Source organism: Rhineura floridana, chromosome 1 (assembly GCF_030035675.1).
Source record: "Rhineura floridana isolate rRhiFlo1 chromosome 1, rRhiFlo1.hap2, whole genome shotgun sequence".
Lineage (NCBI taxonomy): Eukaryota > Metazoa > Chordata > Lepidosauria > Squamata > Rhineuridae > Rhineura > Rhineura floridana.
This window is the reverse complement of record NC_084480.1, coordinates 87,129,202-87,140,627: the sequence shown is the minus strand read 5'-3', so window position 1 is coordinate 87,140,627 and position 11,426 is coordinate 87,129,202. Positions and strand designations below refer to the sequence as shown.

At 42.0% G+C, this 11,426-nt stretch overlaps 1 long non-coding RNA gene across 5 annotated transcripts; it reads right to left on the bottom strand.

The window, feature by feature from the left end:
- Positions 1-1,601: 1,601 nt before the first annotated feature.
- On the bottom strand, positions 1,602-11,077 carry LOC133376664 (uncharacterized). 5 transcript variants are annotated; one of them, XR_009760551.1, is made up of 5 exons: positions 10,898-11,077; positions 4,212-4,303; positions 3,784-3,926; positions 2,878-2,989; positions 1,602-2,054 (listed from the first exon to the last, which is right to left on the bottom strand). It is a non-coding gene; the product is annotated as an uncharacterized LOC133376664 (long non-coding RNA). The 5 variants fall into 5 exon arrangements; XR_009760553.1 differs by having other exon boundaries at positions 10,825-10,908; XR_009760559.1 differs by lacking the exon at positions 10,898-11,077 and adding an exon at positions 10,327-10,768.
- Positions 11,078-11,426: the final 349 nt, after the last annotated feature.

The window sequence follows — 11,426 nt, the reverse complement described above, 5'->3', positions numbered from 1 at the left end:
TTTACACATTGCATTTTTTATGTGTACACCTATGAAGTTTTCAGTGTACACCCGAACTGTAAAATGTGAATGTAACAAATAAGTGTGTGCATTATAGATTCATATAAATGCACTTCTTAGGTAGGAATGAGTTGACTGCAGCACTCTATTATATGTACATTCAGTGACAAACTCAGGTTTCTCTCCATAAGGTTAAAAGGGTCATATTTTTCTTCCTCTTAACCTTGGCACATAACAAAAAACTTGTAGCTTTTTTTAAAAAAAAAATGTTGGCAGTCACTTGATGGTGAAGTAGGGCAATAGCTATTGGATACATTCACTCAGGTATGTGTATAAAATCTCTATCTGCTCTAGAACCCACAGAATTGAAAGGAAACTGAGAAGAGAAGAACTTCATTGCTTTCATTATGTGGAGGATCCTGGAAACAGCCTGTGGAAGTAAGGGTCCATCACTCTAGCACCAACCCTGCAGGATGGGCCACTGGCAACATGCCATCCCCTTATTGCTATTGACACCACTCACTCCTTAGCTAGCATAAGTCAACAGGTGTGAGATTCACACAACTTGCTGTTTGTTTCTCTATGCATAGGGGGACCACTAGCTGTGTTTCCAGTCTCCACTGGTCAAGCAGTCAGCCTGTCTTCCCCTCCATATCTCCTATTACAAGACAGAGTACAAGACAGATGTCCTGTGGCTCAATGGTGTTCAGGTTTGGGAGCTGGGATACTGGCTTGTTTTAGATGTCGTAGCACTTTCTCTACGAGGGCAAGTACATAACTTAGGTTACTCCTCGATTCTAAGCTGTCATTGGAGACACAGGTAGCCTCACTTCCCAGCTCCAGCTGGCTTTCCAACTATAGTCCTTTCTGGAATGAGAGAGTTTGGCCTCAGTTTTCCATGTTCTAGTGACCTCCTGGATAGATTACTGCAATGCACTCGACATGGGGCTACCCTTGAAGACAATCCAGGAGCTGCAACTAGTGCAGAATGCCTCTGCCCATTTATTGTATGATGTGGCAAGAGGAGATCATATTATCTCTAGCCTCAGGGCACTGCAATAGCTACCTGTGTGCTACTGGTTCCCGATTTAAGGTGCTAATACTAACGTACAAAGCCCCAAGTGACTTTGGATTCCTTCACTAGTATCTTCTGTCCTGAAATTTGTAATCTGGTGATGAAGCCCTATTTGGGATCCCACCAGTAGGAATAGTATGAAGAATGGGAACCCGTGATAGGGAATTCTTGGTGGTGACACCCTGGCTATGGAATTCCCTCCCTCTCAAGGGAAATCTGGCAGTCTCCCTCTTCACCTGCATTCAGGAAACTTGTAAAGACTTTTTTTTTATCCAGGCTTTTGGCCATTTTTAACTGATGCTGTTTTGAATTGTTTGATGTGATTCTATTGTTGTGTACCACCCTGGGCTCCCTTTGAATAAATGAATGAATGAATACATAAATAAAAGACCACTAAATGCAGGAGAAGTTTTTGGATTCCATTTCTGTAAATTGTCATAGAGATATGAAGGCATGAAAGCATGAAATGTATCTTGACATAATCTTCTAATGTCATTTCCATAGGCAGAACAGATAGATAGAACAATAGATTTAGTAGTTTATTTGTCTTATAACTTTGGGTACCTTGCTTTATTTTGCCATGGTCTACTGACTAATGCAATAAACACTATTCTATTCAAAATAAATAAATAAATATGAAAGTAAATCTGAAGGGATGTATAATATCCACAGAGGACTGCTGTAACAAGTTTGCATGATGCTTTGAAGGCAAAGTTACCCATATTATCTCTGATCTTGACATGACTCTTGGAACAGTTTCTAAGGAGATATACAGAACGTCATCTGGTCTGGTCATATGGGATCAATTTCAGTTCTTATAGCCTGAGGATGTAGACAAGATGCTTGAAGGCTTTCATCTGACCACTTGTGTTCTTGGTCTTTGCCCATCATGGCTAATTACAGCAAGGTGGAGAGGGTTGACTTTGTGGGTCTGGGAGGTGCTTAATCCTTCTTTCCTTCCTTTCAGAGTCCTCCCTGCCTTAAAAGAGGCAGTGGTGTGACCATGATTTTAAAAACACTCTGGACCCAGAAGATTGCAATAATTTTTGCCCAGTAGCAAATATCCCCTTTCACATAGTAACACCACCACCACCACCAACAACAACAACAACAACGCTCAGTGGTGGAGCATCTGCCTTGCATGCAGAAGGTCCCAAGTTTAATCCCCGGCATCTCCAGATAGGGCTGGGAGAAACGCTTGCCTGAAACCCTGGAGAGCCGCTGCCAGTCAGTGTAGACAATACTGAGCTAGATGGTCCAATGGTCTGACTCAGTACAAGGCAGCTGTGATGTTCCACACCTGTATGTTAAAATGTATGCATTTGTACGTTATATATGGCAAGTTAGGATATTAGAATGATTACGGTAAGTGAAGAGTGTAGGGAGGGGGAATGAGTAAGATAGAATGTTGGTGCAGGCTGGTTTGTGACTGGTTGAGTGAATGGGGGTTGAGAATTTTCTGTTTGAGTGGCAGTTGAAAGGCAGATAGGGGCTTGACTTGGAAGGAAGAGGGTGGGAAGCGTGGTTGTAGTGTGGGTTGTTAGGCAGGATGTTATTATTGGTGTTATTAGAGCAATTGAATGAGTGTATTTCATCCAGAAGGAAAGAATATTTGTTTGTAACCACCCGCTTAAGAACCTGAGCACAAATTATTCTTATTCATACTTAAATCTGTTATTTAATAAATCACTTTGGTTCAAAACACCCCTGGTTAATTGGCCAGCTACTATAATACATATAAGGATTGATATAAATATAAACAAGGGCTGTGGAACAGTATCAAACAGTGGCAGCGAAATTACCTCAGAGTACAGTAGCAGGTTCAGGAAGCAAACCCATCGCTGTGATCTTAAGAAAGAGGCACGGGGTGGTGGTGGTGAGGCTTGCCTGTAAAGCTGGTGGATGTAGCAAGGGCTGAGGAAATAAAGCAGCATTGCTATATAAAAGTGTGTTTGTGGAGAAATAAATAACATGCCTCCTCATCAGCTACTTCAGAAAAGGAGGTGGTGGTTATGGGTGAACCAGAGCTTGGAAAAGTTACTTTTTTGAACTACAGCTCCCATCAGCCCCAGCCAGCATGGCCACTGGATTGGGCTGATGGGAGTTGTAGTTAAAAAAAAGTAACTTTTCCAAGCTCTGGCCAGTGAACAGAGAGGTGAAGGCATGACAGCCGCTTACTATGTTCCTAAGAGCCCTGCTGAATCAGACCAAAAGCCTGTCTAGCCCAACATTCTAGTCGCACAATGGCTGTAATAAATAGTTGACATTGGGGTGGTCTCTTCCTCTGAAGCAACATGGATATGGCTTGGTCAGGTACAGAGGCGATTTATAACTTACTTTTTCCTGAGATCACTAAATCCCCCACTCTGTCAACATTAATCATTTATTTATTTTTATTTGTTATTTGATTTATATCACGCCCTTCCTCCCAGCAGGAGCCCAGGGCGGCAAACTTTCATGAAAACATTAGCTTTCTGGAGAATGAAGAAAGCTAAGAGGAACCATGTTTTCTCCTTGCAACTGAACCTGCTTGCTGGACAGAGAGGCTGGGACAGTAGGGCCTTATGCAAATCTCATAAGAGGTTTTTCTTGTTTAATTATTACAGAGCAGCAGCCCTTATATATGTGAACAACTCTCAGTAAATTGCCTTGTTAGACAAAGAACTACAGTGATAATGCCAGAAATCTGTACAAACAGTCATACCTACATTTTAATTTATGTGACTTGCATGGCATTCAACCAGATGTAGTGCAGAAACATTCAATATGCAATTAACACGATCAAGCAATTAATAAGCACTTCTGTGATGAGTACTGCCTCCTCTTGCAAATTCTTGTAGAAATATAAGCACTAGAGAAATATGCAAGGTATGATAAGAATGTTAGGCCATATGCAGATCAGTTGTACTGTTACACATCCTGCTGAGCAATGGACATTTATCATAAGACCTGTGACCGTCATAACCTTACTCACTATTAATGTGAATGTCATGTATTCCCTGAGGAGCACCAATGAAATTCAACGACAATTAATGTATCATAAAAACAAAGTGTTTCTCAAACACTTTGGTTTCATTTTTTAAAAGGTTTCATTTTCTGGTGAGGGTCCTTCCAGAACAATTATGTACTTTAATACCTTCTTGCCTAGTGAAATTCCACTGGAACCAAAAGTCACGTTTGTAGTTTTTTATTTCATCCAATTTGCTGCTCCTCTTCAAATTTCTTTGTCTGTACAGACATAGATAGATGCCTGATTAGATGAAGGTCACAGAGAACTAGGGATGGGTGAGAAGCAGAGCTTGGAAGATTACTTTTAAAAAGTAATAAATTACAGTTAGTTACATGGCCTCAAAAAGTAATAAATTACAATTACAATTGCTCTGAAAGTAACTGATTGCTTTAGTGTTACTCAACAGTAATCACTACAATTACACGTTAGTTACTTTTTAAAAAAAATGGAGTTCCTTTCCATAGTAGAAAAAGCAATTTTGTTTTAAAAAAAGATAATTGTAACAGTATGAAATATAGCATTCTCAGGCAAAAAGAAGTTATGAGACAGTAGGTAGACATAAAAACACCCACACAAAGCCTTGACAAACAGCAACAAAAATACTCTGAACTTGAGCATTTTCACTTTTTAAATGTTTAGTCATCATTGTTTTTGCTTATTTACTACCTTGGGCCAGTCCCTAACTCTCAGCCTAATCTACCTCACATGGCTGTTGTGAAGATACAGAAGGCAGAATTGAAATGGCTGCAAAAAGAAACTAAGGCTGCAATCCAATACAAGTCTACTCAAAAGTAAGCTTTATTGGGTTCAATGGGACTTACTCCCAGGTAAGTGTGTAACCCAATACACACTTGCCTGGGAGTAAGTTCCATTAAACCCAATGGAACTTACTTCTGAGTAGACATGTACTGGATTGCAGGTTAGTCTCTATATTATAGGCATCAATTTTTACTTGCCATAACCAGGTGGATGCATCTTTGTACTGTAAAGCGTCATACTTTTTCTCTCCCCCCCCCAACAAATTAGTACAGCTTTAAGGCTTCAGCCAGTCCTTATCTTGCCAAATTAGTGCAATCTTATACCCAATTTGATTTACCTAGGAGTAAGCTGCATTAAACAGAAAAAGACTTACTTCTGAGTAGACTTGTATGCACTGTAAGTTAACTATACAATCATTTTTAACAAGTGCCTGGACAAGTGCCTGTTTGGAACTCCTTGCATTTGCCATGGGAAGGGGGATTTTTTAATTTGCACAAAAGAACTTCCAGAGAATACCTTCCTCAGAAGATGAAGATGCATCCTGGTTGTTATGTGCCTTCAAGTCGATTACAACTTATGGCGAGCCTATGAATCAGTGACCTCCAAAAGCATCTGTCATGAACCCTGTTCAGATCTTGTAAATTCAAGGTCTGTGGCTTCCTTTATGGAATCAATCCATCTCTTGTTTGGCCTTTCTTTTTTTCTACTCCCTTCTGTTTTTCCCAGCATTATTGTCTTCTCTAGTGAATCATGTCTTCTCATTATGTGTCCAGAGTATAACCTCAGTTTCATCATTTTCACTTCTAGTGACAGTTCTGATTTAATTTCTTCTAACACCCAGTTGGTCTTTTTCACAGTCCATGGTATGCGCAAACCTCTCCTCCAACACCACATTTCAAAGAAGTTGATTTTCCTCTTATCCGCTTTTTTCACTGTCCAACTTTCACCTCCATACATAGAGATTGGGAATACCATGGTCTGAATGATCCTGACTTTAGCATTCAGTGATACATCTTTGCATTTGAGGACCTTTTCTAGTTCTCTCATAGCGGCCCTCCCCAGTCCTAGCCTTCTTCTAATTTCTTGACTATTGTCTCCATTTTGGTTAATGACTGTGCCGAGGTATTGATAATCCTTGACAAGTTCAAAGTCCTCATTGTCAACTGTAAAGTTACATAAATCTTGTGTTGTCATTACTTTAGTCTTTTTGACGTTCAGCCGTAGTCCTGCTTTTGTGCTTTCTTGAACTTTCATCAGCATTCGTTTCAAATCATTACTAGTTTCTGCTAAGAGTATGGTATCATCTGCATATCTTAAATTATTGATATTTCTCCCTCCAATTTTCACACCTCCTTCATCTTGGTCCAATCCTGCTTTCTGTATGATATGTTCTGCGTATAGATTAAAAAAATAGGGTGATAAAATACACCCCTGTCTCACACCCTTTCCGATGGGGAACCAATCGGTTTCTCCATATTCTGTTCTTACAGTAGCCTCTTGTGCAGAGTATAGGTTGCACATCAAGACAATCAGATGCAGTGGCTGTTGACCCTTAGGCAATACTACCTCTGGTTATTTTCATCAAAACTGAAAGCCTGGAGCAAGGAAGAGTTATTGTTATGTCTTTGTAGGAACTTGCAGGCTGTCAAGGTCAACACCTGCTGGTTCCTAGGCAATGGGAGATAAGGGCTGGAGACAGAGCAGCCAGCTTCTCTGTGGGGGTTTTGTTCTTGAAGAAGCAGCTTTCTGTGTGTGCTCTTGCTATGGGGAAAAACGAAACTGCTTGTAAAGCTTACATGCCTTAATGTCCGGAGTAAATGGACTCTTAATACTATGTCGTGTTCTTGGATTTCTTGACCACTTATACTCTAGTGTAACAGCGCTTACCACGCAAATACCGCACACATCAACAGGGTTATGGGCCCAGATCCAGTGTGCGTTACAGCGGAGTAAGTGGTCTGAGCTGCCGACTGAGTTCCAGAGAGCAGCGTGATTGATTGTGCCAGACAGAGGTGAACAAAGATGGCTGTAAACATGTCTGGAGGCATGCCGATGGAGAGACTTGCAGAAAATAATTACGCCAGCTGGAAGATGAGAATGCGGGCTTTCCTGATAAAAGAGGATTTATTTGAGGTGATTGAAGGGACCCCACCAGCACCACCAACAGCGGCCTGGAAGCGGAAAGATGAGAAGGCGCAGGCATTTATTACCTTAGCTCTATCCAACTCTCAACTGATGTACGTGAGAGATGAACCCTCAGCCAGACGTATGTGGGACGTGTTGCAGGCTTTGCATGTGCAACAGACTGCGGGATCGAAATTGTGTTTGGCAAGAAAGCTGTACCAGATGCGCTTCACTGGAGAAAGCACCATGTCTGAGCATCTTACTGAATTTAGGCGCCTATTTGCTGAATTAGAAGACCGAGGCGTGGAACACAGTATCCTTCAGAAGACGTATATTATCCTGGCTTCACTCGATGGAAGCTGGAATAATTTTGTCATGGCTATGGAAGCAATGCCAGATGGCGGCCTGAACGTGGGTTTTATTGAGGAAAAATTGACCCAGGAGTGGCAGCGGAGACAGGAGGCGCAAAAGGCCGAGCAGAAGGAAGCTGTCAGAAGCAAGCAGGCAAACTACCAGGAGCAGCAACGGCTGAAAACTTGTTATTTTTGCGGAGCGCGTGGGCACATTCAAAGGGACTGTGCAGTCAAGCAAAGAAACAGAGACGGAGGCTGGAAGCAGAGCAGTGTGAACTTTGTCAGTGCAGAAAAGCCTCATTTAATGGAGACAGAATGGGTCTGTGACAGTGGAGCATCCCATAGTCTTGTAAAGGACTTATGTTTATTACACACTTCAAAGGCGGTGCAGGACTCTGTTCTTTTAGCTGATGGATCGAGAAGAACTGTCAAGGCGCAAGGGACGTTGAAACTGAGTAAGATTGGCATAATTTCTGATGTATTGTATGTCCCTGAATTGTCTAATAATATTTTGGCAGTCAGAAAATTAACCAGCATTGGGTTTTCAGTGGTGTTTGAAAAAGGCAAATGTTTTGTGAAAAGAGGGGGTGAAATATGCATGCAAGGGAGCCTGAAGGATGCACAGTTTGTAATAAAGAGCAATCAGGCAGAGTGTGCTATGTTAAATGCTGGAACACATAAAGGCTGTGTACATGATTGGCACAAAAGGCTGGGGCATGCAAACTATGAAACAATTAAGAAAACCCCGAGTGTTAGTGAAAACATGAAATTGACTGAGTGTGGGCAGATAATGGATTGTGATGCCTGCCATAAAGCAAAAGATACAATTGCACCCATAAACCGGGAGGCGGAAAGCTCGACAACCGCCCCTTACCAGCTAATCCATGTTGATTTATCAAGGCCAATAAACAGTTCACAAGGAGGTGCAAAATACTTTATGGTCGTAGTGGATGATTTTTCGAGGTTCACTCATGTTTATTTGCTCAAAAGGAAAGATGAGGCAGAGCAGAAGTTGCGTCTGTTCATCAAGAAAATTCAAACGCAGCATAATGTCACTGTGAAGGCGATATGATCAGACCAAGGGGGGAGTTTACAAGCAAAGCATTACATGCATACCTTGAAAGTGAAGGTATAGAACAACATTTCACAGCTCCATTTTCTCCGTTTTCTAATGGGATAGTGGAGAGAAAAAACAGAGTGCTTCAGGAAGCTTTGAGAGCCATGTTGGAGGATTCTAGTCTCACACACTCTTTTTGGAGAGAATGTATTCTGTATGCGAATTACATACACAACAGGGTGTTACATAGTACCATTGGAATGTCACCCTACGAGAAATTCACTGGGAGAAAGCTGAGGGTGCAGCACATTGAGAGATTTGGAGCCCGTTGCTGGGTCCATATTACACAAGGGAAAAGACGTGGCAAATTGGCACCTAGAGCACAGGAAGGGTTTGTGCTGGGTTTTCAGAATGCATATTACAGAGTGTGGGTTCCACAAACACAGCAAGTTGTTCTGAGCAGAAGCATTAAAGTCTCAGACAAGCCTTGGGATCATGAACAAACAGTTATTCTCAATGGGTCAGATGAAACAACAACACCAGGACCAACACCTACACAAGGGGTGAAAGTGGAAGGAACACAAATACTACTGAAGGATGCATTAAATGAACTGATTTGGGGCAAACGTAAAACAAAGAAACGTAAGGCTGACGATCTGATGTATTCTGAGCAAGTCGTTCCAAGTACAAGTGCTTCAGATGGGGGTGCAGCAGGAGCCGAAGCTCCAATTCCCTTAAGGCGCTCTGAGAGAGCTAACATTGGGAAACCTCCTGACAGATTTACTGTGGGTATAGTCAGCAGCCCGGGTATGCACAAAGAAATACAGATGGATGCAGAAACGTTATATCTAACTTGTGTACAACCAAAGTTTGATTAATAAAGTTTGAGCTTGGAAACTGTAATGTATGATGCAATGAATTGAAATGTATTACTGGATGCATATGTGTAACTATGTATTGTAGAACTGTACTGCTGAAATGGAAATGTTATAGTTGCAAATGTTATAGATACAGTCTTGATGAAAAGGTGGGAACTGTTGACCCTTAGGCAATACTACCTCTGGTTATTTTCATCAAATCTGAAAGCCTGGAGCAAGGAAGAGTTATTGTTATGTCTTTGTAGGAACTTGCAGGCTGTCAAGGTCAACACCTGCTGATTCCTATGCAACGGGAGATAAGGGCTGGAGACAGAGCAGCCAGCTTCTCTGTGGGGGTTTTGTTCTTGAAGAAGAAGCAGCTTTCTGTGTGTGCTCTTGCTATGGGGAAAAACGAAACTGCTTGTAAAGCTTACATGCCTTAATTTCTGGAGTAAATGGACTCTTAATACTATGTCGTGTTCTTGGATTTCTTGACCACTTATACTCTAGTGTAACAGCGCTTACCACGCAAATACCGCACACATCAACAGTGGCACCCCCATTTCTTTTAAAGCATTCCATAGTTTTCCATGATCTACACAGTCAAAGGCTGGTTGTTAGGAAGAAAGAAATGGCAGGAAAGTCTTTAGGACCCTAGCTGCTTGCTGCTGCTGCAACTTCTGCCTACCCCTCCTTCATCCCAAAACAATGGCTGTGAGGAGGCTTTGGGGGCTCGTCTCTCCGCTGATAAGAAAGGAGAGGTGGGGAGGCAGGCAGAAGGCACCACTCACAACTTTGCGTGCCAAACAAGCCAAACACACACACATTCTCGTCTCTCACCTCCCCAGTTCTTCATGTCCATTCTGCCACTGCCTCCTTGCCCTCCAGCTCCTTTCTCCCTCCACTCCATTTTTCTCCACCACCATCCATTTTGAATCATTTATTCTGCACTCCACCCCATCTCACTCCTCACCTCCTCCCTCATTGCCTCCTAAATACCCATAGAGCATGAGGGAAGAGCAAATATCACCTTATCAGGAGATCCATACTGCAAAATATAGCACTCAGGCCTTTAGTGTTGTGGCACCTACCTTGTGGAATTTCCTTCCATTAAATATTAAACAGGTGCTGTCTTTGTTGTCTTTCGGTGCCTACTGATATTTTAAAACAAGCCTTTTAAATAGAGATGTTTCCCAGTCTGTGTCTGCATTGGAATTGTTGTTATATGTTTTAATGGTTTTTTCACTTTCTAGTATGTTGTGTCCTGGATTCAAACCTGGAACACCCTGCATGTGACGCCTGGCCTGTTCAATTTTACCAGGCTAGGGCTCATCTTACAGCCCATATGATTGGGTCTGGAGATTAATATCTGTGGGAAAACAAATGCCCCATGATGTCTGTTTCATGTCTGTTGCTGTGGCTGAGTGAGTATGGAGCTGTCCTGCAGTCTTTGAATCTTTGGAGCTCCCTCTCTTCTCTCTGACACGACTGTTGGTGGTCAGGCATCTAAAAGGTGAGTTGGGCTTATAGGACTGCTGACTTAGTCACAGCTCCCTTGAAACAAGAATACAAGAAAACATATAACTCACCATGGCATTGCTATGGTTGGGAGAGATGCTTACTCTGCATTGCAGACCATGACACAGACGAATATGTAAATACCTTTCTCCTTGGAGCTGCAGATTGCTATGATGGAGCAGGACCAAAATCCCAATATCAGAAAGGCTTCTGTTTTTCATCTGAGTCAGAATGTATTAGAACATTGCAGAGTACAAACAACAACAGCAAATTGGTTGTTGCAAAGTCTTGTAGATAAAGCAACAACCAAAATCCTCCAGCTGTTTATCTACTGAAGCAATTGTTAAGTATCTCCCCAATTAATCATTTCTAAATGACTAAGGCTGCAATCCAATACATGTCTACTCAGAAGTAAGCTGGGTTCATTGTAGTCAGATACATGCCTACTCAGCACTAAGTCATTGGGTTCAAAAGGACTTACTCCCAGGTAATTGGATTGCAGCCTAAGAAACTAGCAACAGAAGAGGTCTGAAATCAACAGACAGTTATATTTGTATAAATATTGTTGCGTGCCTCCCCCAATCTCCGAGCGGTGAGATTTCCGGGGTTCCTGCGCTCATCCAGGGTTTGGTTTCCTTTGGGGAAGAAGGTCAGTGGAGACTGCGGTGTCTTT